At 38.6% G+C, this 25585-nt stretch overlaps 1 long non-coding RNA gene across 1 annotated transcript in view; it reads left to right on the plus strand.

Moving 5' to 3' along the window:
* Positions 1 to 20472: 20472 nt before the first annotated feature.
* LOC138110776 (uncharacterized) overlaps positions 20473 to 25585 on the plus strand; it is a 78093-nt gene continuing 72980 nt past the window's right edge. Inside the window, exon 1 of the long non-coding RNA XR_011151053.1 lies at positions 20473 to 20544. This is a non-coding gene — a long non-coding RNA (uncharacterized lncRNA). The remainder of the gene's footprint in view (positions 20545 to 25585) is intronic.

The raw sequence follows: 25585 nt of genomic DNA on the forward strand, positions 1-25585 counted from the left end.
CAATCACTGCAAGGGAAAAGTCTATTGTTTCAAGCTTTAATGAAAATTCCAATACCATCTATGCATAGAGGCTCCTATATAATCAGTTTGCATTAGGCATGTAGGAATGTTAGAACAGCAATGTCCAATTTATGACCTACCAGAAAAATCACTTTGGCCCATAGCTCAGTGTTAGCTGTGCTTATCCTAGAGTTGAGGGACCCTAAGGGACGATGGTGGCTGAACACTGGCTGCTGCAGTCAGAAGGAGCTGACTGCACTGCCCCGTGCAGGAGATGCTGTCCTTGGTGGGAAGCACAGGCAGCAAGCAGTCCTTCCCTGGCACTAGGACAGGCTGTGTAATCCACCTGGCGAAAATGACTGCACACTCTCCTTTTCAGTGTTGGCCCTGCACATTCATGTTGGGTCTGGGATGTGGTCCAGCCCTGTTCTCACTTCTGAGTTGCCTAATGGCAGGCATAAATATCAAACAAAGCCTTTTTGCCCTTTATGGTGGTTGCGCGTTACAAGCAGCTCAGCTGCTCACTCCCTCCGGTGGCATGGGGGAGAGAATTCAAAGTGTAAGAGTGAGAAAATGCATGGGTTGAGACAAAACCAGTATATTATGATTATGATGATTATGATTATGATTATGATTATGATAATTTTTACTAACAACAACAACAGCAACAATAACATTGTAAATAAAGGTAAAAAAACTCCAACAGAGATACTAAAAGCCAAGAAAGACAAGTGATGCAAATAGAAACAATCACTCCCCACCACCTGATCAATGTCCAGACAGCCCCTGAGCAGTAGGGCAGTGTGAGAAGCACAAAAGACCTCAGCATCAATTAAAACTCAATTAAATTAAATCAATTAAATTCCTTTATAATCAACACTGTTTCCAGCACAAATATAAGCCATAGCCCTACATTAGCTACTGTGAGGAAATACAACTCTGTTCCAGCCCAAACCATCACACTGGCGAGCTTGGTTTCTGAGTTTGGTAGGCATACTTATTTTTCTTCCCTTTCAGCCTCTAAAGTGCTGACAGCCCTAAGACAAAGAATACATTACTCATTGTATTTACTCATATTTGCCCCAGAATAATTTTTAGATATTCGAAGAGTATGGTTTTGAATCAATAAGGCATCTGAAAACACACCAGTTATTTCAGTAGAAGGAAAGGGCCTGAGTCTGTTCAGAGCTTTCCTTTTGTTTATTATTTGTATAAAAATTGTTTATTTATTGCAAATGCCACATGATATTTGCAGGAAATCATCATTTTGGGTATGGGGATTTAAATTTCTCTCTTTCTGACACTAAAATCCAACATTCTTCTCTTAGGAGTAAGAAAAAACAGTATTTATAGTATTTAAGAAGGTAATTCCAGTAATCAGTGACATTTTGTCAAAAAGGGGACAAGATGAATTGAGAATAAAAGAAGTGATATTTTAAGTGATATGTCATGAGCATGTCATTTACCACTTGGCTTAGAGGTCCTATATGAATAATGGCAGAATGGAATAAATGTGCCAGTGCTTTGTTAGAGGTGATTCATCTCTTGATGAAGAATTTATATTGCCATTGTAAAACACTGCTAAAGATTGGACTTTTCCAAAGTAAGACTTCTGCAGTTTTATAGAAGCTAGCTTTGACTGAAGTAATAGATTTTGTTCATTAAAGTAAAAAAAGCTGATAATAATGTGTGTTATTAGTTTTATATAGTGATAATGAAAATATAGGAATATACAGAAAGGTCTCAAAAGCAGTGTTAATAGGGTTATTCTTTTCTTCCTGCATGTTGTATTTATTTTCAACAGAAAGTAGCCACTGGAAGGATTCATTAGAAGAGTAACCATCCATGTGAAATAGCATCTAGAATCTTCAGTTCCAAGAGTTATCCTTACTTTAGGGACAAATCTTAATTTTATATTTTATTGCTTTGTTTATTTGGCTGTTTACTATCAACATGCTGTCACTGCTCAGAAACTGAGCTGGCTTCGCTGTGCCTGGTTAGAATGTCACACAGCACATTCAAATTCACATGACTGCCATTGGGACAAGCTTTGATCCACAGGCTCTCTTAAATCTGTGTCAAACAAATGGATTTTAAGTGTCTTAATTTCATTAAAAGCAATTACACTTCTTTTTAGAGGGAGACAAGTGTAAATGCTAAAACTTCAGCAAGAGTCAAGGGATGTGTGGCCAAAAGTGAAGCGGGTATCCTCCTATCACAGAATAAGAAGGTTGTTTAATATGCTGGGGCAGGAAGAAAAAGGAAGATGGTAAGCAGATGTAGGTGTGAGTGTAATTCTTAAGTATAGAAGAGAAGCAGAGCTTCTTAAGGCATGGAAATTGTCAGAGGGACAAGATTGGAAATTGATCCATGACACTGTGATCAGGATGGTGATGTTTATTCCTTTTCCATTGAGAGTTGCAAGATTTTTCTCACTTACTTTCTTTGAAAATGCAAAAACCAGTATGAGAGAATCTTTCTTGTTTTATCTATTCCTAGGAAGCTGGGAACTGACAAGGAGCTTTACAAAGGGAAACAACAAGTTGCAAAGCAAAACAACTGCAGCGTATAGAGAGGAGCTGATGAGGGGCCTCTGCTGCTTCTGAAAGCAGCACCATTCACTGCTTCCTAGAGCCTCCAGCTCCTCTTGTAACAGGTGTGGAGTTTGATTCCAGGCCCTTATGTAGGGCAAGAGTAATGGTAGCCTACAAAAGCATGCTCTGTCTGCATTCTTCTCTGTCTATGGAGCACCGTAGAATAATCTCCTTATTTCACTCTTACCCTCTCCAGGAAAAACAGGGTCCCTTGCAGCACTTCCACCCATCTCCTAGAACTTGGAATCATGAAGCACAGACTCCCAAATAAATGGGGTTTGGATGCTGTTGTTCAATGCTATTGCCTGCAGCCACATTTTTTTAAGTGGCTGGAATTTATTCTTAGGACACAAAATACAATTTTGAGTCTAGCTAAGATGGACAAAGGGACTATTTTTATAGCAGGTCCTGGACAATCATAAGCCAGGAGCAGATGCTGGTTTGAGAAGTGTCCCTTTGTATCTGTTTGGAGTTTAAAACTGTCAGTCTGGAATCTTTGGGTACTGGTGACTGATACAGTAAATTAGACTATCTTGTACACGTGTCTGTTTAACAAAGCAAAGATCTGACAACATCTTTGTTATTTAGGAACTCACACATCCAGGCACGAGCACACACAGCTGTTCCAAGGGAAAAATAAATTTAAAGATGTCACCAATCTAATAAATCATATGGAAACTTCGGGTCTTTTAAGGATGAAAACACGAGCAATAACTTTATAGTAAAGACTGCACTGAGATTTCCACAAGGTTCAAATTATTCTGGTCAATATTTTCAGAAAATTGACTAAAAATTAATTAGATCTTGAAATAGGCACAATGATTCTCCAGTAGACATCTGAACTATGTGGATAATATTTTAGATGAAAAATTTCTATAATGAAAACCATTTAAAGTCACATAACAATATGTGCCCTAAAGTGGCTTAACTGGTTTTTTTTTCCCAGTCTCATCTATTAACTTTAAGATCAAAACCTGTTTTATTCTATCATCTGTGTAACTCAACACTTGTATACTTCAAGAAATGTCTACATAAATACCATGTGTCAAAAAAATGTCATATTACTGCTTCTTTTTTTTTGTTTGCTCCTAAATTCACGAGGACACTACAGGGCCTTTAATCTCTATTTCAATGCTATCTTCCTCTTGTAAGCATCCTTGGAGAATTCGAAGGAAACAGAGAATTGCCTGGTGATGTTGCAGAAGATTTGCTTGAAAGGAGCTGCTTTTCTAGTAATATTTTATTATTTAGCAAAATATGTCCTCAGTGTAATGCCCTTTATGTAATCTTAATAAAGTCACCATGATCAGCATTGCACATGCACCCTGTCCGAAAAGCTAATGTTTTTAGCTACTCTAAAGGCATACCAAAAGCTAAGGAAGCTCATGTGGAAAAGGTTAAAAGAATTAAGCGTGCATAAAATAACTACAAACTGAGGAAGCAGAAGTAGGAAACCTGCCTGAAAATACTGAAAGGACAATATTAAAGAAATTAAAAGTATTGCTTGTGAATATAGGAAAGAAAGTATCTATGAAACAAAGAAAGGGGAAAAGCTAGAATTATTTGCTAAACAGAAAGACTAATTACAGTGTTATCAACCTCTTAGGGGAAGCATTAGAAATCTCTTCACTCAAGCTGTTCAAATTTAGGCTTTGGCAAAGCATCAGGGGATATTCTGCAAAGAACAATGCTTCTCTGGTGAGGTGAACAGGCTGGAGAGAGGCTGATAAAGTGACAGTATTAGTATGGTGCACAGCTGTGTGAGAAAGACAGGGTAAATGCTGAAATCAAAAGTAAGCACTTTTGTTTGAAAAGGGCACAGGCAATTATTGGTGCTGGAGTTTAAGAAGTCTTGGTGACATTCTATGTTGTTAAAGAAACTGGAAACTTCTAAAGTTTTTCTCTATTACCTCTAGAATAGCCCTTTTTGGTTCATCATGAACAAATAATTTTAATAGTCAAATAATCTTTCTTAATTACTACAGAATGTGAAGCACTACAAAGAACAATATTCCACACCCTAAGAAGTTCATTTAATACAATTAAAAATGCCATCTATGCAAAATGTAGGTACTCTGGTTAGCGGCATGTGGTAAGAGCTGCTTCATATTCTGACAAATAATCTGTGGACCATGGATGCATTTAACAACGTAAGAAAAATCCAGCGGTGCTGTAGTTGGTTTTCTTGAGTCTCTGTTCTTGCAGCTTCTTTGTGAGCACATAGGCACAAGCAACTTTTTTCTGGTGTTCTTTGCCTGTGCCTCTCCCTCTGCTGTTATTTATCTATTTGTAGATTCTATAGTCATTTCAGGATGCCACTTTGCATTAAAAAGAAAGCTGTTCTGGGTTATTTTACTATCCAGAGTTTTCTTACTATTTTTAAAATTTCTTGCCAGATGAAACTTGTCAAGTTTTAGCCTATACCACATTTATCTTGTTTAGTTCTAGTTTTACAGTTTCAAAACCCAAGAGGTTTATAATTGGTAGGGTAACAGCAACTTAACTATTACATCTAGTAATTCCTGACATAATCTGGTGTTTGTATAAAGTAGAATAGAAAATGCATAAATAAACCCAAAAGTATTTCATAACTCTGCAGTTTCACTCTGTTTCTGTGGAGAAGATCAATACTTATTTGCTGCATGGCTACAGTATTTCAGGATCAATTCCTTGCCATAAAGGATATGAACATCTTTAAGTATTCGTTGGAAAGCTAGAGAGGAAAGGCTTTGTGCAGACATTTCAGGAAAAGTACAAAATGGAACAAGTGAACCTGGCTAAGATGGAAGCAACTATTTTCTAACTATTTTAAACACCAACTCACTCATGTAGTCAAACTTGACCAAAACAAATTTCCAACTTTCGAGGGAGTGCTAGTGATATTACAAATGTAGAGGCAAACATTTCCAATCCCTTACCCTAAGAGGAAGGTAGGATAATCTACCACCTACAAATGTAGGTCTACTCAGATGCAAAGGATTTACAGAAGAAAAACCGAAAGATTACCTTTAAAATAACACCATGTAACTGAGCAATGGGGAATGTGAAATGGTTATTTCATGAGAAAATAAAACCCTTTGGAAATAATCTAGGTAAATTATAATTTTTAAAAAGTGTATTTAAAAAGAAATGCCTCATACTGGGAGTAAGATGAACACTGGTGAAGTTGTAACTGTTGCTTCCTTTTATTGTTGTAACAATGTTGCTCTTGGTAAGCTCCCATTCCTTAGGAGTATATCTTACTCAAGTGGAGGTATTGGAAAATGAAAGGATAAACAAAAAGAATGTCAGTAAGTATCGCAGCCAAGGTCCTGCTGTGTCCCTTTCCTGACCCGTTGGGATGGAAAGGTTGTATCCACGTTACACATCGCATGAGCACACCATCGCAACAGGGCTGTCACTAATCCTTTGCATCCCAACAACACACACTTCTGTGGGCTGCCCACCTCACACAAGAGCATTAACTGCTCCAATGGTCTCTGGAAATTCCCAGAGACATGTCCATCTTCTCCTTTACACTGCCTAACTAGCCCTGCTTGATGCCACTACTGCTGCCACCAGTGACACAGGTGACAGATCACACCACAGAATAGCACTTTATGAAATAACACATTCTGGGTAGTCTACAACAGGATAGAGTGTAGGAGCTGGTAGATATGCCACACAGACATACTGTACATTGTGGAAAGGCACTGTTCCCAAAGAGGTGCTGCTCTTTGCTTTCTCAGCAAATATTGGCAAGCCACGAGAGGGAAATTTGACTTCCCAAGTGCCAGATATGCTAAGCAGGAAATATCTCCTACCCTAGATGAAAGTTCCCAGTTCAGGGAATATTTAGTTCTTCTGAGAGTTAATCCTAGACTGAAACTAATTTATGGACATATGAATGATCAGGGAATGAAAATTGTTACACCCCACCATGAATCATCTAGAAGTACCTTCAGTCTCAGTTCTTTGATAAGAGAATGAAAGAACTTAAAATAGAATTTCAGTTGTTCTGAAATCAGTTGAACGAATCTGATTTGTCCCTCAGAACTAAGATGCTACTTTTCATCAGTCTCATGCCTCATGACCTCCATTTCTCTCAGCTCTCTGAAGCCAGATACTGGGCCCAGTTAGGTGCAGTCAGAGAATTCACTTCTGATGTCAGCAAACCTCTGCTATTAGTATTATTTTTAACTCTAAAAACCTGGTGGTTTTAAACTCCAGCTTTTTATGGCAGCAGACAATTGGATAAAACTAAAATACCATTTTTCTAAATATTAACCTTCCTAGTGAAACAAGTAGGATTTTAAATTAAATCACATACACACGCAGTACACAGTCTGAATTGGTAACATCTGATGAACCTACATATGAAAAATTTCTCTGCAGATCAGTATTGATGCTCTTCTTCTGTAGCCAATGGGGGTTAAATCAGCCCTGGAGAATACTGTGGGATTAAGGTATTAGGAGTTCTGCAGACATGACTTTAATGCCAAAAACAGTGAAGCACTATGAAGCACAGTGCAGTCATGGGTCACTTTAACACACTGACTTGAGAATCCTAGGATTTGATTATTCACTGCTCTGCAGCTTAGACAGTCACCTCTAACTAAGTGGAAAAATCAATGTGAATGCCATAATTCTAATTTGACAGCCTTTTATGCCCTCTTTGCATGAATTTTGCAGAGATGGAAATTAGTCCACAGGAATTGTGTCAGCAAAGAATATAGACAGAGAACCCCAACTTAAATACATAGAAAATGGTGGTAGTAAAAAGGACACAAATTGCACCAAATAAAATTTAAAAAAACACCAAATCTCAAAACTAAGAAGAGATAGCTGGACTGAAAGACCTGCAGCAGAGAAACATCTAGTGATATTTCACTAAAATACATGTAGATTTTAGAATTCTAGGGAAAGGGACGTACATTAGAGATCAAGCCATTTCAACAACTCTTGCTTACCAAGGGCTTTCCTTAACTATTTATGATTCCAAATGTTATTGTGTTACTCAGTAAGTGATAACATGTTCCTGGATGACCAGCATTTTTAGCAAAGGAATATATAGTAGACAAAGTTGAAACCTCATTCTAAAATGGCAGAATAATCTTGGTGTTCAGAGTTTCTATGCCTTGCAGAGGAGTTTGCCACTGAAACACCAAAAGCTTTTCTCTGGCTTTCCTGAGGTACAAAGAACAGTTTCAGTAATAAGTTACTGTTTGATTCCACAGCATATGTGTCTGAGGCAAGTGAGTTGCCACAGAGCCATCTTTGGTCTTGATGCAGGCATAAATCAACCCAGAAAGAGATAAAACACAGAAATCACAAGCCCAAATAGGTGACAAGTCCTTATGTTATATGCAGCTGAAGAAAGAGGGTCACAGTAGAGAATGTCAGACAACCTTTATGCAAGAGAGCACTGCTGTTCTATTTCTATCACCTTATTAACTAAACTTTTATTTATGAGAGTCATCTAGAAGAATGATCAATGAATGAATGAATGAACGGCTGCAAAATATCCACAGAAGAAAGATTAAGACTTCTCTGCATCTTGGCTTTATTTTCTTTTTTTTTAAGGTTTTTATCTCTGATGTGCAAAACCAGTGGGTCAGGTTAATTCCTACTGTGCATACAGGTGCTGGATTTGGCCCCAGATGACACAGAATAAGCAAAGAAACATAATCCCAACATGAACATTCTCCTCTTTCATTCTTTGTGCGTTCCCAACCTTATTGTAATCTTTTAAGCAATCTACAATAGACTGGAAATAAGGAAAGTATTTAAGAATGGCAAAATTTATATGTAAATATATAATGCAAATGCACATACACAGAGGTTCCTTTACCCATTTATTTAATCAGAAAGATGCTCAATTAAATGCAGCCAGTCTCATTTAATGCCTTTCTGCTAGGAATGAAAGCATTGGCTATTGGCCAATCCTATTCAGTGCTTTTTGCCAGGGTCCAGCATATTACATCCCATTCCATCTCCTCTTCTCTTCCTAAAGAAACCCAGGATCTCCCCATGGTGTTGGGGTTGCAGATATCAACAGAGTCAATGCCAGATCAAATACTCACAGACAAGCAGATTTCCTCCCAAAGTTGAGGAGATTATTTTAAACCATGCAATTAAAATACATAGGAGAGAAGGAGTGGGGACAAGGCTGGTTTGATTGCTGTCCAAATTCATCTATTCTCATGCTGTTTTTCACTCCCCTTGCCCTCATTTGGGCTGTCTCCCTCTGGGCCCAGTCCTCCCTTTTTCTCTAGCACACAGAGAAGAGCAGTGAGCTGGCACACTGGAGGTCATGCACAAAAGACACAGTTTAAGTTAGGTTTTTCTTCTGAAACTGAACCTAAGGGTGTTCCCATGCACATGCACACACAGTGGGTGCTAAATTTTGTCTACCAAAAAAAGTGAGATTCAGGGCTACAGCATCAATATTATTCATCTCCCCTTTGGCTACTATATATTTCTAGATTTGAAAAGCGTGAGTCTCACTGTCAGATCATGTCCCTTTTCGTCCTTGAATAGGGATATGAGGTTAAACTCGTGCCAACAACAAAGGAGAAAGGCAGTTTGTGGAGGACTCGGCTGATTGCTTGCTCAAAGGGGAAATGACAATTATGGATGGTCGAACTCTTAGATCAGCTTATTTCCACTTTCCAGACAGCTTTCACCCATGTACATTATCATGCCCTTTGGCTCCAAAACAAGCCTATAAAAAACTGGCTCAAGCCTATTTAAATCAGCAGGTATCCTGGAGGCAGCACTGATCACCAGCCACTTAAATGGAAATTCCACATGAGGGAGAGAGGAGCTGTGGAATAAATGAATGATTTGTTTTGACTCCGGTGCCTATACTAGAAATTTACAGGAGACGGCTAAGGGTCAAGCATGAATGTTCATCTCTTGCAGTGCCATAGCTGAGCACAACTCACAATTCTGTGCACGTGAGGATCCACTGGGCTGAGCATTTATATATGTATACGCTGAAATGCGGTTGTTTATACTTTGTATTGCACACTAAGGCAGAAGTTAAGTGAAACAAATGAGCCACAGAGAAGTCACCCATAAGGATTTAGTTGGTTCTGTTACTGAGCAAGGACTACCTGCAGGCATGTTGCAGGTGCCAGAAGTTAAATGCATATTTCTTTATTCTCAGCAGTAAAATAATCATATGGCACCACGCTCCGATGCTGGCCCCAGGGCTCGGCAATAGCAGCAGAGTGAATGCAGGGCTCCGATTTAAATGCAGCTGGTGATTGTTAAATCCTGCAATACGTTTTAACAGTGGAAGGACTCCTGGTGCACGCTTGCTGAGTCAGCACATCCGCATTCCCCTCGGTGGCTCTTCCACTACTCTCTGAGCAGCATGGACATAGATGGGAGAGGTGTTTGAGGCTGTCCCAACGTGTTAGCAAGTGCTGTCGTGTAGAACCAACATTTTCAGAACAAACTTTACCAGTTACTTCCCAGAGCAGCATTGTATAAATTTGTCCCTGCTTTCCTTAGTGACTTGTTCTAGTGTATTAACCATTAATGTGCTTGTGTGGACACATTGTACAAAATACCCTTACTTTCAGCTTTCCAGTCAGCATCACACCCAAGGAAACCGAGTGGCGTTTTCTTCTGTGGCTGTAGTGGAGGGCTCACAACTCAGCAGAGTCCTCACAGATCCCTTTGGAGTTTGTTGGTAACCCTCAAGGCAGTACTGATGGAAAGGCTGTGTAGTGGACAAAGCTAGGGAAAGAAGTAACTAGGAAAATTTATGTGTTTTAATTTCTGTTTCAGAAATGTCTTAGTAGACATGTGGAATCTGAAATGCTCTGGAAAAATAAGATGAAGGGGTTTTTTTATCTTCCTGGTTTTTGGTTTGTTTTTCTTCTTCAATTATTATTTACTCTAAAACAGTGATTAAGCAGGCAAGATAAAAGCAAAGAATGAGGGACATTTTTAGGCCAGCTGTTCCAGAGGAGTCATTTGATGAATCAGAACAAATCCCCTTTAAAGCAAAATGCTGTAGAGGTGTGAGAGTGTGGACATTATAGCCAATTCCTTTCTCCATGATCAAAACAGGTATTCACAAATTCATGGCCAATATCTGGAGGAGTTAGCTCTCTGCTCCCTGTACTTCTCTCCTGTCTTACCGTCCAATCCTTACAACTGCATTCCAGAAAATATCCTTGGAGAGAGGTCACATTTTAAGAGAGACAAAAAGAGAGATGAGAGGGAAAAATTATGTTTGTACTCTGTCTGAGAGTCCTCACTTTTCAAGCCTTTCCTGCAAATGCATTTCATTCTACAGGCACCTTTGTTACGGTCTACAATTGTCCTTTAACATGATTTTATCACTCCTATTCAAAGGATGCTCATCATCTTGGACTCCAAGAACAATGGTATGCTCTCTCCCCTTCCCTCTGTGCTTTTCCATAAACACCAGCCTCTTGATGCTGTTCACATCTTTTTTCAGGACATATGGAACCCCTTATAATTAACATGCAACAAGATCTCTCAGGCTTTGGTATTGATCTCAGGCAAAGGATAGATGCAAACTGAGCATACTGCCTTTCTTAGCTGAGCCATCTCTATCCCTACAACTGTAAGAATCACAATAGCCATTTGGGTAACACAGGCCTTGGGTTATTGGAAATTTGAAATCAGTAGATTTCATATAAATCTGCTAAAGACTTTGCAGTGGAAAGCATTCTCACACATTACTGCAGTAGGTAAGCACAGGGAAAAGGAAGGTGAGATGAACAAATCATTCCCCTCACTCCTTCATGCCTGCTCCGTTTGGGCTCACAGTGTTCACCGTTTCTCAGTAATTTTCGAAAACACTTTGAGTACTCTCACACTCCAGTGGCCTAAATCATCAGTTTTGCTTCTGTGAGTGTTTCAAAAGTTGAGCCTTAGTAGTAAAACTAAACTCTCCAAAGGAAAACTAACCTATTCTTGCCCTTAGCTTACTATCTTTATTACTCAAGATTTCTAAAGCTACACCATGAGCAGAAGTGGAGCGTCCTCAGATCTCAAAAGGAGTGAAAACTGGAGCAATTGCTCTCTGAAGCCATGCTACCACTTCTGCTGAGGCAGATGCTGAAACAGTCATGATGCATAAAGTTGCTTGACTCCTCATTGCTAAAATCAAACAACACTTATTCTCCAACAGCTCACCCTGTGAAGACAGTGGGGGAAAAATCCAGTTTGGAGCATGAGTAAAGAATATTTTTTGACATTTCCTGAATTCTTTCAAGAAGGTTACTGCTGCTTTGACAGAAAGGAAAATATTGCATAGCTGCTGCTTGCCAGCATGATTCTCTCTGGATTTCAAAGGCAAGATTTCTTTGTTTATTAAGAATTTGTTTTGATTGGCATACAGGAGTCTCAGAGCATCCAAGGTCTCTGCTAGCTGTGAAAAACCTGGAGAAGCCAAGTGAATCAGACTATAACCTTAAGCAGCTGTGGGAGAGCCTTTGAATGAACGGAGATAGCTCTCTTCATTTTTGTGTGTGTGTCTGATTCATTGGAATAACTTTCCAAGCACTGCAATAATAATCTGTGTGAGTTGGGATTTTTGGCATCTGATAGTTACATGTTATAAAAGGGCCCAGAGGTATTACGCAAAGAGCAAGAATGATAGAATGTTCTCCTTGGAAGGTTTGTTTGTGTGTTCTAAAAGGTAAACAACCCTTGATTTAGATTCCAGATGGGTTGTTTTATTTTCTGTTATTTCCCCTTGTTTTTCAAAAATTCCAGAAGCATCATTGTCTGCCTATCTTGCAGATATTTATGTGACCCTTGTGACTTTGCAGCTAACACACAGACTGCTTAGATTCATCACCAAAGGAGAGCAAGAAAAATGTAGTACAGCTGTGCAGCATAGTGGGTAGCATGTATTTCACAGGAACAAGGCAAGGCTGGATTCAAATTCCTGAGCTAGGGGTGAGGTTTTGATTTGGATTTTTAAGCTACTAACTCTTTGATGTGAAAAACAGAAACTCTTCTGTGAGCAGGATGCTGAAAGTCATTCTTGTTCAGATATTTAATGCAGATTTTTCATAAAATTATTTATGTGAATTTTATCTTTTACAGATAAATTGTGACTTTTATGTTTACTGTTGTAGGAGAATGATTGTATTTAAACATTTCTGTTCCAAGTACTGTATTATAATACAAGACTTGGTGTGCTATAACTTGACAGCAATAGTTATGCATGAAGCGGTGACTGAAAGTTGAACAAGCTGCTTTAATTTTGACACCTGTGGCTTTTTGAGTGCCTCAGTACTCAGCATCAATATTATCATAATGTGATATTTAAATAGTTACACAAAAGAATCAGGCTATGAAGTCACAGAGAAGACTAAAAGGCTTTGCAGTAGAACTAACCAACACTTAAGTTAATGTTCCCAGGCTTACAGAGCATAGTGGGCTTTTTCATGTTCAGAACCATGGCTTTCCATTTAATCTTGGGAAGGTTATTTTGGGTGCGGCCTCAAGAGGGACTCATTAAGTGTTGATGCTGCAGATTCTGATGTGTCAAGACATCAATATTATTTTCCATGTTTACCCATTTCCTGGCAGTGCTGTCCTAATCACATAAATGATCCAGTCAGATCCTAATGGACTGTGACTCTGGCAGAGCTGTAGGATTCAGAGAGATGCTAGAATATTTTAGAAAAGCAGAACAAATTTTACTAGCAGAAGGCACTATTATTACATGTAGCCTTACCAAAAAGAGAGCAATCATCAAGTCAACCACTTTTCCTCTATATCACACCCTTCTTATCCTCAGTCTATTTATTAGTTTATTGTCATTATCCCTGAATAACAAGGTTCTTGGGGAAAAAAGAAGATTTAAATTTATAGATGTGTTTGAACAGCACTTGAAAAATTGTTCTATGGAGAAATAGAAGCAAGAATAACATTTATAAAATTTTAAAATTCACGCTAAAACATGTTCATCCACTAAGGTGTATCAAATTTAAGTCTGCGGTTTTTGGGAATAAAATGAAGAATTCAAGTCTCATTCCATTTTGGTCCAATGTGTTATGTTTTCCACTGCTTGTCAAGACAAAGAGATATGGGTCACAGCTGAATGGAACTGTTTTTGTCAAAGAAAACCTGAAGTCAAATGTCATTGTCATTCTATATAAATATTCAGCATGTGTGCAGTTCCTCCCAGGCAGCTTTTCTTTCTCCTTCAGGGCACTGGCCTGAGTTAAATTTCTCAACAGAAAATCAAAAATCAAAAGTAAAAGCAAAAAAAAGGTAGAAATTAGATAAATGGCTCCAAAATGCATATTCACACACTTTCCCAGCTGAAGGCTTAAGAGTGTTCGTTGAACAATTATTCACTGAGGACAGGTTAAATTCACAATACTTTTGCTGTCACAAGACAAGCTTTGTCTGAAATGTTAATGATGTTGTTTACTGTAGGAACTTTCTCTGCATTTTAAGGAAAAAAGTAAATCAGACATAGATGAGCAGAAACAACACTAGAAATACCCCAACAGTATTGGGGGGTACAGCCCCAATAGCACAGCCCACCACGTGTAAGGGTGGTTCCCCCTTGGCAGCTGTCACAACTCAAATAATCTGGTCTTGCTGGAATCCAGCTTCTCATCCCCAAGCACAGAAGGGAGGAGGGTGGCATTGCATGGAAACTTCATCTGTACCAGGGTTAACCCCATGTTCTGTTAACCACACACATGTCCCTGGGCTGCCTTCACACTGAGGAGAGGAACCTCATCTGTGCTGTGCATCTTGTTGCTTGAAAACCAAGATTTTTCTATTAATTTTGACTAGTAATGACTTCCCTTTTCTTGCTTCAGTATTTCTCCTCTTCCAGGAACCAGTTATTAGAGTCAGAGCTCCAATTTAATGCCAGTCCAATAAAAATCCATGTGGTTCCCATAAAAGCTTGCAGGCCATACTCACAGTTCCTCTCCAATAGGGATGTGCATTACTGCATTTGGTGTCTTGTGCCCTGCTATCTCAGACAGTTGTCTTCTGGACCTCTGGGCATCAGACAGACACAGTCCTAACTGCTGGATACCTCAACTTCCCGGGCAAACTGCTGCTATTGGTGTGCAAGGAAATGCCTTGGGCCTGGTGAGGAAGCCCAGCACTGAAGAAGTCTGTATTTCTTCCTCTTGTTTGTAAGGGCTGGTTTACATCTAACAACAACATAGCAGATGTTCTAACTTTTTCCTTAAGCTAAGCTGGTGAGGACATTGGTATATTGGCCATTTGCAATGTCATCCATGTTGAGTGAGTACTGTTTTTGTACTAAGGGACCTTAGCAGGTGGGAAGAGAAAATAAGAGCAAGTCAATGAGAAAAGAATGTGAGAGCATTTCTTTCCCACTTTTCCTTTTCCTTTCCTTTATTCGCCTGTCATCACAAGCCAAATCTTCACCTTTGGCATTTAAATTAATCCTGCTGGGTTTAAGCCCTTAAAGAAGGCTAGCAGTTAACAATTATTCATCTCCACACTTTCAGCGTCCTCCTTAAGCATTCCACATCGGTTTTTTACCTAGCCGGGGCAACAGCTATTTTTGTGTCTCTTTTACAGATTGCATTTGCAGTTTGTACGTCCACCATGAGATGGCATTGTCAGTTCCTACATTAGTTCCACCGCCCTGGTGTGGTCAGGAGCCAAAGCTGCAGCCACACTTCTCGTGGAAAAGTCAGTGGTGTGTCAGCACTTATCCCACCGAAAGCATGTGTAGCTGCTGGGATCACTAGAGGACAAGTGCAGTGGAACTATAGAAAGAGAAAAAAATTTTAAACCTTCTCCAAGAAAGTGCCAGGAATAAAAATATCTTCTTTAGCGATAAATGTAAAGATCAAAAGAAAAAAATCTCTGTTCCCAGGGAGCCTGATGCTCTGAAAATTATAATAAAAGCAATTTTAGTTTGAAGTACTTCAGAATATGAAAAAATCCCCAAAGTGAGAACTGGACATTTTAAAAAGGACTGGCAAGGTATTTTGCTCAAAATGATGGCCCTGATCCTCTGTTAGAGATGGAAAATGGTCAGGGCAGCTAAGAACTGGGTGTTGATTTTGGCAGTAGCCTGTTCTGAGTTTACATCCAAAACCAGAGTAAAACAGCCACATCTGCCCTGACCTGACAAAAATCTTCATATGTTCCTCATCTTGCATCATTCACAAGCACTGTTTGAGTGTCTGTAAAATGTTGAATCCGAACTAAAAGATTTTTATTGTTTTCATTTTTTCTTCTTTCTTATTTTTCATTTCTGTACCTTAATTCCGAATTTCATTAGTTGTATTGGGATTCTTGCAATACCACCTTTCATTTTTCAGAAAGGGCATTTATTCTAGCATGCTTTGTAGCAATAACACAGGCCAGCTTATTGATCCCAGTGGGAACATTCACATGATTCAGATGGTTCATTTGCTTACATCTTTGGCTGAACTGATGTTTCTCAGCATTAAGTTCATCATGAAAATTTGCATAAAGTTGAGCTCACAGTCCTAGATTCATTCATTTGACCAACAAGCTTGGAGTGTTTTCTCAGTTGTCTTAGCCACTTCAATTGGCTCTAAATTCACCTGGGAATGTTTCTGAGAGAAATGGGTCTACACTGTGATGTGGACATGTAACATAAGATATGTACCAGTGTCTACATTCCTGGAAGCTTACAGAATTAACATTTATTTCTCAGCATCAAACATTTAAAAAGTTAAGAAAAAAATATGTTTATGCTGGTACATTCTGACTCATGGTCTCTTTAATTTAGAAGTGCTTTTTAAAAATTATTTTGTCTTGGCTGGTGAGCCAGTGATGGAGATGTGAAAACAGAAGATACACACACATTTATATGTAATTATTCTCCTATATTCCCCTCATAAAACCCAGCCTCATAAAGGTAGGATTGGGATCCATCACAAGTGAGGGGGATAAAACTTTGGTAAGAAAGTGGTAACAAATAGCAGAGAGTCTCCTAACATGGCACTGCCCCAACAAAGACAATTTCTGTTCAGCTGACTACTGCTTCAACCCTGCACTTTCATCATCTGCTCTCCTCCTCCCCAAAGCCACTTCTTGCCTTCTCCATCGAGGGTCCTCCCACTCACTTTTACAAATGCTAATTAATTGTCGTACATGAAGTAACAGGGGTGAAGAAGGGAATGGGAACTTCTTAAAATGGTTACAAGAGATTTAAATATTTGCCACTCATGAAAAATTACCACTATAGTTCAAAATAAAGTATCATTACTTAGATTTAAAAAAACTCAAATGTATGCAAGTCTGGCATTTGTGAAGTATAAACAAATTTATTATGATTTTATTGTTGATTTTGACAATCAACTACACTTGTATCTTGGGAAGCCAATAAAAAGTCTCAATGTATTTCACAAGGCTACTTCAAGTGGTCAGATATATTTTTTAAGTCTACCTTTATTTGTATATTTTCTAAGTCTACCTTTATTTCAGATAACACAGTACTAACTAATAACACATTCCTTTGATAAGTCTTCAGGGTTACCAGAGGGAGCTCTGAGATGCAATTTCAGTGTTTTAACCAAGCATTTTAGGTCTGAATGTAATTCGTTAAAATACCTGAGTATAGTAAATCAAGTTTCATCTTTCTGGTTACATTTCCTTCTGGTACATCATCTCTGATGACTACAGTGCAGCTTCCTCATTCTGGATGTCACCATCTATAAGTCAAATCCTACAGATGACAGGTGCACACTAAAAGCATTAATCCATCATCACTTTTTTCAAATTTGGATGGATCAATCTAGGAACATATCAGTTAAAGGCACTTTTATCCCTTTATGATATTTTTATGTTCATTAGACATTATTGCAGGTTATGAAATACAACTACCAGCTTATTCTAGCTTTCTTAGTCCATTTTATTTTTGAAGATACAGACAAATTTTCTACCCCAGGATTTTTTCATGTCTGATAGCAGAATAGACTGGCTGGGTATGATTCTTTTTTTCTTAATTTCCTGAAGAAATGTTACCACTTTGGGAAAATAAGTTATTATTCTGTATCTGAACTACTTTTTCCACAGAATGGGATCATCAGAAGATGCAGCACTTAAACATTTTTGTGATTTATGTGGCAGCATGAGAATCAAGAGGCAGGCAGACTGTTGTTTTCTTGCTTTTTATTTTAACAGCCTGGAAGGAGAGTTCAGGAATACAACTGACTGACAAATCTTCACCAGCATTTTGCTGAAATCTTTATTGGATATAAAATGTTTCAAGTAAAACATTTTGACTGATGTCTCTATTGTGGAAATACACCTTGAGTCCCGGCTGGCTGCTGTGATCCTGTTGCACACAAACCGTAGGCGCTGCAACTCCAAATACAGATCTGACATGCAAAGTCTAAAAGTGTTCCAAGAACCTTCCAGGGTCTTCACATTCAAGGCATGCAAACCAGTTGCAGGCAGAGGAGCCTAGTATTTCCGAGACAACCAATTTATGGGCAATCAACAAAAATTCAGAGTGCAGAGTTAAAAAGATGTGTGGATCTGCAGAAGCTGACAGATACCAGAACAAAACTCCCGTGCTCGTGTTTAAATGCCTTGCTGCTTGGCTGATGTCAGAGAACATGGTTCTCCGGGTCAAGTTCTTCATTTTGTGCTTACTATCATCATCCTATTTCATCACTTGTACCGTTAAGGCCTGTTCTTGTCCTGCTTTCAGTGAACACCCAAAGCAGGGTCAAAGAATGCCTGTGCAGAGCAGTTATCAGTGTGAATCCTGTTCTCAACTTGTACTGAACTAGAAAGGTTTTGTTTCAAGCTGGGAGCAAGACACAGAAATGTGATGCTTCATGGGTAATGTCCAAGATAGTTTCCAGTTCTTGTATAGTTTAAGATATATAATCTTAAATTTGACTCCTGCTATTCTACAAAAATTACGTAACTTCAATCGTATCTTTACCTCAAAGAGCCAGGGTGTAACTTTTGTACGCTAGCATGGTGTGGCTACAAACACTGTCTGTACCACTCCACCTCACTGACATTGAGAACTGCTGAATCTTGTGCAGAAACTGCTCTGACAGTCTCAGAGCTCAGCCATGGGAGACTCTGAGCATTCTAGTGTTGTGATCTCAAGCACCAAGTACTGATAAATAGATGTAACTAATCTGTACCTGAATGTATTCCTGCCTTTTGCGGAAGGTTTGGACTAGATGACCTTTTAAAGGTCCCTCCCAACCCAAACCATTTAGGGATTCTGGGATTTTTCATCCTGCTGCTGCTATCTAACCCAAATACAGAATAATTTAAAAATAAACAAAGTCCTCAGTGAGCAGTTGTGGTGACCTGATTACTCAAGGTCTTTTTGAGCAGAAGATTTTTCCAAGTCAGTGGCAAAAGTCCATGATTCCAGAGGAAGGTAAAGGTACAGCTGAAGCTGAAGAGAAATTTGGCACAAGGAGAAATCCGTCTGAAAGTCCTTTTGTAGTGTGATTGTGGTTTTCCTGGCAGTTATTTTGGCACCCTGCCAGACCCTTCCCTAAGGAAAGTCAAGTACAGACAACAGTAGGAACAGTGTTTAAATAATCAGTGTTTGTGCTTAGAACTGTCCGTTTCCAAATACTGCTCAGAAGAAAGTATAAAGTGGTGAGAAATAGGTGAGGCTTTCAAAAGATCAAGGAAATAGCCTCTTATGTGTCATAAATGGCTTTCTTTGCACAGTGCTGTAATGTGACAGGTATGAGATTTATTCTGTCCTATTTTTGAAATTGTTTAATGGTCAGTTTGCACGTCTCAGATGGCTGGTTAAGAAATTAGGCTGAAACACTGGATGGCTATATTATCAGCCTGCAAACTCCATTTGTGAATGTTGATTTGATTTATAAATGACACTGTATCCTGTGATCTGTCTGGGCATTTCTCCCTGCTGGATGGTGTCGTGCTAGCTTGAAATGCAGAGTCTGCTTCCCTGTCCTTGGCTATGTGGAATACTAAGGATTTTAGGTGTTTGCAACCCAACAAAGGTATCAACTGGCTTGTGCTAGGGGTAGAAGAAAAGGTAACTAAGCAGGCTGAAACTCTACATAACAGTAACTTTAATAATAGGCATTTATGAGGAACGAGGAGGCTTGCACAGGAAAATGAGGGAGGACCTGAAGGAATGAACAGACTGACTAAAAGAGGTTAAGATGTTGAAAGACACTTCTATTTGACTGTGTATTTCCATAACTGATTATACTGTGTGTGGTGTTCATGTGTGAAGCATGATTATTTTAGAAGCCCCACTGAGAGAAAGTCTTTCTTTATCTGTCCCATCATTTTTAACCAGTGAGAAGCTAAGTCCCCTAGTCCAGAATTTTGAGGATTGTGCAGTTGCTTTTGAAAGGGCTCTGGAAGAATTGCACTGTGATGTGGACATGGGCTGTCAGAGTGTAGAGCACTAATTTTCAGGAAAGAGCAAAAGTGAGAATATCTGAATCCCAAAAAGCATGATTAGAAGAGCTGAGTTTGTGAGCTACCATTGGAATCTCATTAGGTAGTTCAATTTAAGGGCATGAGATATCCAGAGAATGAAGATTCTTGCTGAAGTCTGGTAAGCATCTTAGTAGAGTGTCCACCAGGGCTATAGAAAAAATGCTTCTTTGTTTCATTGGTGCAATGCTGTTTTCTAATTTTGCTCTCCATGGAGCAAAGATTTTATTCCCCCCTCAATAATAAAATATCCTGCCTCCATGAGTGCACATTATGTGTATTTAATGTCCTATCACTAAATGACCTTGTAAAAAGTCTCTCTCTCTTTCAGTAAAGAAGAAATTCTTTACTGCAAGGGTGGTGAGATACTGGAACAGGTTGCCCAGAGAAATGGTGGGTGCCCCATGTGCTGTGCATTTTCTAATCTGAGCAGCCATTTCCACTTGGTAGAGAAGAGAGGCTGATAGTAACTTGCTGCTGCAGGGCTTGTGCAAACTCACTTGCAGGATCACAGAAGGAGAACGTAAGAGTTCACAAGTGTTACAGAGGCATTGTTTTATACTTACTTTATACTACTTATACTTATTTTAATAACTAATGTTATGAAAATGTATGCTCTTATGCTTTTTTCCTTACTCTACTTTCCTGGCTGTAAGTAAAAAAGTAAAAGAGAAGAAAAGCCAAAGCAAAAGGTTAAGTTTTTAACAAACACCTCAAAAGTATCTGCTGTTTTGTCTTGTGAGTTCTTTTGGTGTGGGTTTTAATTTTTTTTTTAATTTAAATTATTATTTTAAGTATTTTTATTTCTGGTTTGCTAAGTTCTCTGAACTTATAGCTGAAAGTAAAAACTGCCAATTTGAAGGTCTTTTTACACTGGCATCTTATATGTGGAATGTGAAGGCCTCGTGTTTGTGAAGTTAACTGCCTATTACAATATAGGCAGAAGATGGCCTGTTTATGTTATGTGCATGTTTATAAACATGTAAAATTTGATATTGTTTAGATGAGAGGCATGCTGGAGGGAAAAACTGAACTTATACTTTGTTTCTGTCTCTGCTTGATTATTTGAGAAGGCTTTCTCTAAATTCCTGACATTGATAAGAGACATTTGAGAAGTTCCCCGTAGCCAGGCCAAGCCTGGGCTCACAAGCACAGTTCCATTATTTCATCTGGATTTTATTACTGCAAGAAGCTTACAGAGCTGCATAGCAGGAATGTTTAACCAGGAACAAGACAAACTTCCGTAAGCTGCTTAATTCAGACTTGGGACTGTTCCTTCAAATCAATTGATATTGAAATAATTACTTCTCAGAATCTGTAGAGGAAAAGGATGTAAAAAGAAAATTAAAATCTAATTAAATGGAGGTAGAAAGCAGTGTCTGAGTAGACAAATCTTAAGCCTTTGCAAATTTTCAAAGGTTACATTATCCTTTTTTGTCCCTAGAAGTCTTTTTTTTTTCTCCCCTCCTCTTGTACTTTTATCATTGTTTTTTAAGCAACAAGGAAAGCTTTTTTAAAAAAAATAATTTATATTTCTAGATGAAATTCAGGTAAAATTGTTTTTATATAATTTTTTCTTTTTTTGACATGTATAAAGAAAATGTGATCCAACAGAATTGATTGAGCTACCCTGTCAGTGTCATGAACAGAGGAACATAATGTGGTTTTCCCAAGAGAAAGGGTCTTTATTTGTACTGTTTGCAGCTAAATTTCAGCTTAGGCGACTGTTCTGCTTCCTCTAATTCCCTCTTTATAAATGTGTAGTTGTTCTTCTCTTCACTACTAAACTGCAGGGCGCATTGCAAATTCACTGTGGTGGATGAAGTAATTCATGTATAGCATGGGCTAAACTCCCTTCCTCTTTTCATTAACTTTATACTAATTCAACTGCCCACCTCAGTGGAATTACAATGATGGAGAATAGAGCTCATAATACTTTAGTGAGGCAGAAAGAAGAAAAAAGTCCTGGTGAGAGTGTATATATGTAATATAAAGGTGAGATTACTAAAAGAGTTTAGCTTTATCTTGGGAAGGGGGAGCGGTATTTAAAATAAGGCTGGGGCTCATATTTGAAGGAAATGACATTGGAAATACAGAAACTTATTTGTTTGTTTATTTCAGTGTGAGTCTAGATTGAAAGCACAGAATTGAAGTGCATGGTGTAGGAAATGGGGCTCTTACTTCCCCTGGGGGCAGCATTACAGGGCAGAGGGAGAGGAGGGGTTTATACTGGGGTCAGAGTGTTCAAAAGCAGTTTTCTGAAGTGAAACAGTTAATCACCAAAACAACAAAAATGAACAGCGGCCATATACAAATATCTAAGGAAGAGTAAAATTGGGGCAAGAATGTACACGGCTTAACACACGTGTAGGCATGCTCTCTAAACCTCCTCTCTAAACCTCCTGCTTTATTCAGTACAGGGGATTTTCCAGTTCTGTTGTTGTTTGTCTGTCTGGTAATGCCAAATGTACCTATCCCCTAAACATTTGTCCCTTTTGCCCTTGAACCCATATAAACATTTTTGTATTCACCACTTTCTTCAGCAAGGTATTCCAGGTTTATGCTACCCTGAGCTGCCTTTGCTACTTTGAACATGGTTCCCCTCTAGCTTCATTTACTGGGCTTCCTTGAAAAGACCATCTATCCCTGCCCAGCCTTTCCATGTCATTTAGGATTTTGCACACCTGTCATATTCTACCTAAATCCCTGCCATCATCTGAAATACTTTGCCTATATGTTGTCCCTCATCATTTTTTTTTACTGTTTTGACATTTTTTTATCCCTGTTGCCCCCTTCTAAAGGTCTTTGGTTTTTCTAACAAGAGATGATTTTCAAGCCAAGGGGTTCAGTCATACACACCCCATTCTTATATATTTATGTTCAGTAAGGTGAATTATTGATTTAAACAATGGCATAGTGACCTGATCTGTTTATCCTTCTTTTGCTAATTTGCAAATGTTTCCTTATTTTTTGCACTGACTATTGAGTGCTAGCTTGTTACTTTGTGGAACTGACTACTGGGATTTCCAAGTCTTTCTCTGGTAATGGCCATCATTTCACATATAAAACTAGAAGTAATTTTCCTTGTTAACACTGTCTTATGCTTACTTCTGCTGGGTTTCACCTGCCATTTTATTGAACAGTTTTATAAGGCCCTTCAGGTTTCACAGTCCTTTCTCATCCTTACTCCTTTGAATGCTCTTTCTATCACTGGCACACTTCCTTGGCTTACCACAAACACTGGTTTCAAGGTTAATATTTAATAAAATGAATCTCACAAACTCAAGAGTTTCCACTAATTACTTTCCTCCACTGCAATACTGACCAATTATCCATATCATACCTCCTCCACCTTCCATCTTTTAGCAACTTGCTTACTCATTCCTGGACATTTCCCACTTATTCCACTACTGCTTGTTTGAAAAGCCTGTGGTAAGAGAGTTTGTAAAAAAATACAAAACCAACAAAATGTTTTGTTGTATAACTGTTTTTCTGTTCTTGATTTCTTCAAATACTTCAATAATTTGATGAAATACAAGACTTCCCTCTACAGAGCCTGTGCTGGTATTTGATACACAGATCTAAGGAGGTTGTATCTTTGCAGTTGCCCACTAATTCTACCTAGTGGAAATTACTTTCTGTTTCTCATTTGATTTTCATCCTTTGTTCTGTGATTCACATAAGGTAAAGAACTCTTGTATTTGCATACTAAGAAACACTACTCTGCAAAGTGTGTTCTTTGCATTCATTTGGCTTTTTCTCACTCACTAGTTTCAAAGTTCACTCATGGTCTTTGTTTAAAGTACTACAGCTTGGTCCCCCTGTAGTTCAGAGGAAGTCCATCCCTCTTGTGCAGGCTGTTTTTCAGTTGTGTACCTAGGTATTGTTATAAATTGAAGAAAATAGACTTTTGGAGTTTGTGCTTCAGATAAATTTGTGTTGGCTTCACACTGCAGCTATATCAAATAGATATCTTGAAGGAACAGACACATTCTAATCACAAAAGGTTGATTTTTGCTTTTACACTAGGAAGAGATAAGTTGTCACAGTTGAAAATATTTGAAAGTGGGTTTCATGTTTAATATTTTGCTGAAGAGATCTCATACAGCAAAACCATCCTCAATTCTGTATTAATTTGTTTGTGGAAACAATGGATATTTTTTCTTCTCAAAAATAGCATTATAATGGACCAGCAAATTTACCCAACTTCTGCTTCTGAATACTCCAAATATTAATGAATATATTGAGCTGATGATGGGGTTAGTGATGCATTGTAGAAATGTCAAAATTTCATATAGTCCTGCTTCATTCCTATAGCTGTAATGAAGAAGGCTGTATTGTGGATAATTTAGATAATCTGCAGGGGAACTAAAGCAATGACTGTGAAGGAGGATGTGGTGTGTCATCCCCCTAGGCCATGGAGCACTCCATTTGCTGGAATAGCTTCTAACTGCTATTTAGTGGGCAGCTAGTGGAAAATAAAATTGCTTCAGGCAAGTGCGAATCTTATTCTGTATTATTAATGTTTGCAGTCTGGGTGAGGAATAGGGTAAACTAACTCCATTTCTAATAAGGGGAGAAAACTGGAGGCTAAAGGAAAGGGAGGAAAGATCAATATCTTCTTTTAGCAAGATTTCTTTTGAAGGATTGTTTGTGTTGTGCTGAGTTTTTGTTGAGGGTGGAGGGAGGTAGGAGCAATAGGTTAGACACCTGTAGCTGCTTCTGGAGACAGTGATTTCTGTTATCTGATGGTCATCCACAAGTGACTTGTTGATGAAGATCATAATCTCTGGTTTGCAAGAACTCAGACATTTCTGAAAAACTGAAAGTAAGAGAAGAGCATTATGTGAGAGAAACATTTCACACCCTGAAAGCTGGATGAATCCTCCATAGTGTGCTGAAATCCTCTAGGGAAATGAGAATGTAGGTTCTGTATGCTAACAGCTGATGAGACTGTTAACAGGATAGGTTTCCACTAAGAAAATCCAAAAGATTTCAAATCCTCTGGGTTTGTGTTTTGTTTGTTTAGTGGGTTTTGGTTTCTTTAGTTTTTTGGTTTGGTTTGGTTTTGAGTAAATAAACTGAAGTAAAGCCAGCTTTATGGTATTGAGAGGATGAAATATTTTTAATCTGTATAAATTGGATCCAGAGGAACTTTTTCATCTGGGAATCTCTGTGTCCATTTATACCAAAAACAATTGGAGTCTAGGAGGGCTGTGGAAGGAGCCCATCAGAAAACCTTTTCTTCCATCCCTAGAAGAGACTTTCATCATTTATAAAGTAGATTTCTCAAAATGGTGTCATCTGTGAACTGGCTGCCCTCAGGGTACAGAGAGGAATGCTTCAGAGATGATACAATGTTTTCAGAAGGATGGTATGATGATCTTGCCTCAGGCAAGATTTTCTTTTCCTTCCCACTCAAACTTTCTGTCAACGCCTTTCTCAGGTTGCCACCTGCTCTCCTGCAGACTGGATGTCAGACATAGGAAGTGCATGTGGTGTATCTCTTCTGGGAAGTATCTTCCAAACTGTCCATGGCTTTCTTTCCTGACACCTCCTAGGTC

This window comes from Aphelocoma coerulescens, chromosome 5 (genome assembly GCF_041296385.1).
Source record: "Aphelocoma coerulescens isolate FSJ_1873_10779 chromosome 5, UR_Acoe_1.0, whole genome shotgun sequence".
Lineage (NCBI taxonomy): Eukaryota > Metazoa > Chordata > Aves > Passeriformes > Corvidae > Aphelocoma > Aphelocoma coerulescens.